Consider the following 6,050-nt stretch of genomic DNA (forward strand, 5'->3'; position numbering starts at 1 on the left):
AAAATAATTTTTATCGAGTGTGACCGTCGATTTTTTGCTTAATCCCTAAACCCCAGACGGCATAACGTCATTCATCCGTAACACCGTTCACGCAATTTACTACCCGAAAGGCGACTATTGGTAATATGATATTATTTTTGGGTTATTTGTAAACATTTGAAAATATGTTTCGTTCTACGAATGGAACTATAAATCAGTCACGTTCGCTACTTTGTTTTAATTAAAGGAAGGGATGAAGGAACAGGCAGTTGGTTTTTATACAAATGGGCAGTAGCTGCGTATTTATTGGAATTGTATTAGTAGTGAGTGAACAGTGCGTGATTAAGTGTCTGTGTTCTTTTGGAGAATAGGTGAGTGAATCTCACAGAGCAATTCAGTTTTACAAAGCATGTTTAATTAGCAGTAGTGAGTGAACAGTGCGTGATTAAGTGTCTGTGTTCTTTTGGAGAATAGGTGAGTGAATCTCACAGAGCAATTCAGTTTTACAAAGCATGTTTAATTAGCGTTCATTATGAAATTGATATACAAATATGGTACCACAGTTTATGCATAAACCAGGTAGAATTATTGGTTGGCGTAATCTATTCCACGCTGCTTGTTGTTGATTACTGTGAGGCGCGTTGAATCCCCTCGACAGTGTTTTGTTGATGGAACTGTGCACGGTTCCAGGCTAGTACTTAGGGTAGGTATTAGGATATCGTGAATGGCGATTGCGTTGAATCCCCTAGGACTTGTTAACACTTAAAACGTAGTGATGATGGGTTCTAGGTTGCGTCATGCACGGTCGAGTTTAATCCCCTAATACCATTGCACACTCTATGCTAGTTGTTGTGGCACTTTTGGTTGGTGGAGGGTTGCGTCTTTGAACCCAGGACCTACCACACACGTTGAGCAGGGTGATGGTCTGACCTGGACTTTGACGATTGCGTTTAATCCCCCAACACCACTGCACAGCCAAAAGGGAATGGATAACTCTAATTTAATAACGAGAATGAGTAACTATAATATAACGAGAATTAAATAGAACTCTCATAGAATATCGAAAATAGGGAAGTCCAATCTAATGACGAAAGATTAGAACTCTCCTATGATTATTGAGATTATATTATGGAAGTTTTCCATAGAGAGTATAGTAATTGACAGTCAGTATTATTTGTAGTCATCCATGTTGGGTTGACTGGTTGCTCAGAGAACTATTTTCTAATTGCAGGTACGATCATCCGCTGCCAACTTTCAGGTCAAGTTTAGTTTGATTTTGATTCCTTGTTGTAAGTACTTACTTTATCATTGTTTTGTAACTAGTTATTTTATTACAATTAATCATCCTGACAAATTATGTCTATTCTTCAGCGATTTAATTATTTAAAATGATTGTGGTCAAAAACACGCCTTCCCCCCCTGTCAATCCATAATTACCCCCCTACAGCCCAAGATGCTTGTACAATTTGGTACCATGTGTTCTTTAGATAATTGTAGCATTACTATACCACCAATTCAGCTGTAAGTCATTTTCAAACGACCACTGGCCGTGCACATCAAGCACATTGTAATCACTAATCACCAACCAAAAATATAGAAGATATGGTATCTCAATATAAAGATTTCTACGTCGCTTGAGTGTCATGTGCTTCCCTTTAAAAATAACACTAATTTGATACCTCCCTGTAACTTAATCAAAGGTCCCAATTTAGTCATAAAAAAACTTCTTTGAAAATGTCTTTATTTTATTACGTAAATCCTTCCGAAATATAACGCAGTTTACGCTCGAAAAGGTAGAAAACATTTTCCTAAACTTTGTACGTAATTAAAATTTCAGAACACGTTTAATATTTCAAATTAAGCTAGGGGTGTGTAATGAATAATTTTAGGGGTTGTAGTAAAAATAATAAAATATTAAGCCGCATCCTTCATTTTATGACTGACAAAATATTGTGTTTAAGGGTTATTCCCCGACGGTATATTCATAAAGTCCTAATTGTTTTACAAAACTGCTTTACGGTTAAAAACGGTTAAGTTACGGGCGCCGGTCCCGTTATAAAATTTAGCTTAAAAACCGACGTCGTCCTTTAAAGTAAAGAAAAGGCGATAAAAATAGACCCGCAGGCTGTAATGCTATTAAATTTTCAGTGTAGCTACTTCGACATATTTAATTCAAATTTGTATAAAGTATTTAGGTCACAGAAGTTTGCGTAAGTTTGAATATAATCGCACAATAAAGTTTTACCAAAGTATAAAAAATGGGCTACACGCATGAATCTTTTCATTCGTCAAGTGACGAAGTTTGCAAATAAAATTCTGAATTATATCTGATATAAATAATCTTTAAAAAAAGTTTTCGTGTTGTATTCCGCATTTTAGTGTCTTCACAATACGCAAAAACTGTCCATTTTCGCTGGATTCCATTTTATGGGGTGTCATATTGTGTCAACGCGTTTTTTATTATTATATCTCACAGCTTAACTGCTCTTCATTTTTATTGGGCTAATGTTTGCTTTATATTATTTAGCCCAATTGCCATCGAGGTCGAGTATTATGTGTCATCAACATCATCTGAGGCACTCTCGTCTCTTTGTCTCACCTTACACAAAAGGATTTCTTTAAACTCTTAAGCCCGTTTTACATGCTGAAAGTTATTTCATGAAAGTCAAAAGTGAAATAACTTTACGGAAATTTTGGCAGTGGCAGATTCACTTTCAGGTGAAGTTTGCTAATACTAACCTAAAAATCTAGATCAGATGGGCCCTTTTCATAACTAGTTTAATTATCGAATTTCAGCACCGACAATCGCTAGGATTTCACGGAAACGACGGAAAAATGAATTGTCTGAAATCGACCGGGAATTCTTATAGATTTTGGCCTGTAGAATCCATAACTTCAAACAATTTGAAGATTGAGCTCCTAGATGAAAAGTTGTAGCTCTTTGAATTTTTTGTCGAAATTGGTTTTTTGCCTATAACTTTTGATTCGTCCCAATTATAAACAGAGGTAGAACTTCCGGAAATCTATTTTCAACAATGTTCTCGAATATTCCGCAAATTACTGTCACTGTCGCAGTTGCTGCAATCAAGGAGATGATGTGCACTATACACCGTTAAACCACATTACACTTAAACGAACATTAATATAAGCACTATGCAAAGCAAAACAGTAGTTGTGGAAACAGCGATAGTAAGTTGCACTTGGAGAAGTTTCAAACAATAAATCATGGATCAACAAAGCAACTTTGTGAGTGTACCGTGGGATAATCTAAAGCGATGCTGCAGTTGTTAGCTCATTTACAAGCTAAGAACACGCAATAACAATATCGCTTTCATGCCCGTTTAACTTTCCACTTAGGTACAGCATTTAACGTAATGAACTTATTTGAACTAAATATTAATCTACGCGCAATTTCTTTCATTCTAAAAGCACGCACCCGGCCACTCACAATTTAATTTTTAATCAAAATTTAGCATAGGAAATATGGCTCGGCCGTTACAACAAAGGATGCTGCTTGAAAGTAATCTCCTACCGCGGTAATAAACTCGATAGAATGGTTTTTGGAAAGTGGTATCTTTCCCATAATTTCATATTGTGCGTAATTGTGTTGTGTAAATACGGCAATTCGGCGTGCTATTATTACTTTCTCCGCATCTACGTTTTTTTCATAACTCTGTCGTTGAATTAGATTTTAATGAAACGATGTAATTTTTAGTTAAAATCTTTTGACTGGCGTAGGTACCTTATTCAGGTCAATATACACAATTTGACATTGCGGAATTACGAATTGATCCCACTTCTGATCTGATAAAAGCTTCATTTAGGTTCAGAAGCTTGTTTACGACTCTTTGAATACCTGTAATATTCGAATATATGCGTTTACTACAAAACTTCTCAAATGCTAAAGAAACGAGCTATTATGTCGACATTAAACTAGGGGTTGAGATATATCCACCTCCTAACAAATGTATTCGACGAATAATGCCTTTGGACTAAGACAATTTGTGAATAAATTTATTAGGCGGTGAATATCTCCGCCAGCTTCGTTTAGATGTAGTCTGACATATGAAATAATTACATCTCCTTCGCCAACTACCCTATACGAATCACATATCGTGAGCAAAAATAACAGTGTAACCTCTTATTATGCTGTTAAATTTTTAACGTACTTACCTTCTTTTATTTCTACAATAAAACATCGCCCATTGTCTGATGTATAGTATATACATGACCACACATTATTCGTATCGTTCTTGTATAACCGCACTTACTCTTAATAATTTAATTTTGATTTACGGTAGATATTAATGTCGATTTTGATGGGGGCGAGCGATTAACATAAATTTATAGCCTATTTTGTATATACATACTACGTGTAGACTCCCATTCATTAATTAATTTACTAATATAGGAAATGTAGTTAATTTTAACATGCACGTAACATTACCAACGTTCTTAATGGGTGTAAAGTTTTTTCCACTCCGTAATTTATCAAGATCTGCTAAGGAATTAGCAAAGATGTAAATCATCTGCGCCAAAAACTTTAGTTTTCATGAGGAGACCTTTCTATGTAAAAATCAACCCCTTGTAAGCCACTTCCTCGTCATATCAAATCTCATGCCAGTTTTCACAAACGCAAGTTTTTAACCAGGGGCGGACTGGGTAACTGCGGGCCAGGTGGAATTGCATAGGTCACGGGCCATTAAAGTATTAGTGTAAGTAATGATGGTGGCGGGGGGGGTTAGCTCTGAGGTGCACCACAAAAACTCCTTTCTCGAAAATAAATTACCATACAGTTTTTTTTTAATTGCAGCTAATTAACAAAATATACAATCCACACGAGGTGCGTCACCTATCATTGTATTTCAGCACTTTCATGCTACGACAAAAAATGATAAATTCATTGTAAAACACTTCAATTAAAACAGAATTTTTTAACAACCTGACATCAACCCCAATTAGAGAAACGTGTTAATAATTTATTAATAGTGCAAGAAACTAAATACAGCACATACTTATAAATTTCCAACGGGCCATTATGATCTACAGGCCAGGTGGCAATCGCCACCCGCCCCCCCGGGCCAGTGCGCCCCTGGTTATACACTGCCTTTTTCTGAGCCCCGCAAAAAACATTGTCTCAGATCGCCCAGGAAAAAAAATTTTCTTATAGAATGTGGCCTGTAGAATCCATAATTTCAAACAGTTCCAAGATTGGGCTACTAGTTCAAAAGTTACAGTCCTTTGAATTTTCTTTCGAAATTGGTTTCTAGTCTATAACTTTTGATTGAGAAGTCTGATCGAAAAAGTACGAATTGTTTTGGATTCTACGCACCAAAATTAATAAGAAAAGTGTTTTCCCGAGAAATTTTGGTGTAGTCGATTTTTGGTAAAAAAGGAAGGTTATACACTGCCTTTTTTTGAACCCCGAAAAAAAATTGTCTCAGATCGACCCGGAAAAAAAATTTTCTTATAGAATGTGGCCTGTAGAATCCATAATTTCAAACAGTTCCAAGATTGGGCTACTAGTCAAAAGTTACAGTCCTTTGAATTTTTTTTTCGAAATTGGTTTCTAGTCTATAACTTTTGATTGAGAAGTCTGATCGAAAAAGTACGAATTGATGTGGATTCTACGCATCCAAATTAATAAGAAAAAGTGTTTTCCCGAGAAATTTTGGTGTAGTCGATTTTTGGTAAAAAAGGAAGGTTATAACTGCCTTTTTTTGAGCCCCGAAAAAAAAATTGTCTCAGATCGACCCGGAAAAAAAATTTTCTTATAGAATGTAACCTGTAGAATCCATAATTTCAAACAGTTCCAAAATGGGGCTACTACTTCAAAAGTTACAGCCCTTTGAATTTTTTTTCGAAATTGGTTTCTAGTCTATAACTTTTGATTGAGAAGCCTGATCGAAAAAGGACGAATTGTTTTGGATTCTACGCACCAAAATTAATAAGAAAAAGTGTTTCCCCGAGAAATTTTGGTGTAGTCGAATTTTGGTAAAAAAGGAAGGTTATAGACAGGAGCGGACTTGGTACTTACGGGCCATTAAGCCATTAAAGTATTAGTCTAGTAA

The sequence above is a fragment of the Photinus pyralis genome, unplaced genomic scaffold (genome assembly GCF_008802855.1).
Source record: "Photinus pyralis isolate 1611_PpyrPB1 unplaced genomic scaffold, Ppyr1.3 Ppyr1.4_LG8, whole genome shotgun sequence".
In the NCBI taxonomy this organism is placed as follows: domain Eukaryota; kingdom Metazoa; phylum Arthropoda; class Insecta; order Coleoptera; family Lampyridae; genus Photinus; species Photinus pyralis.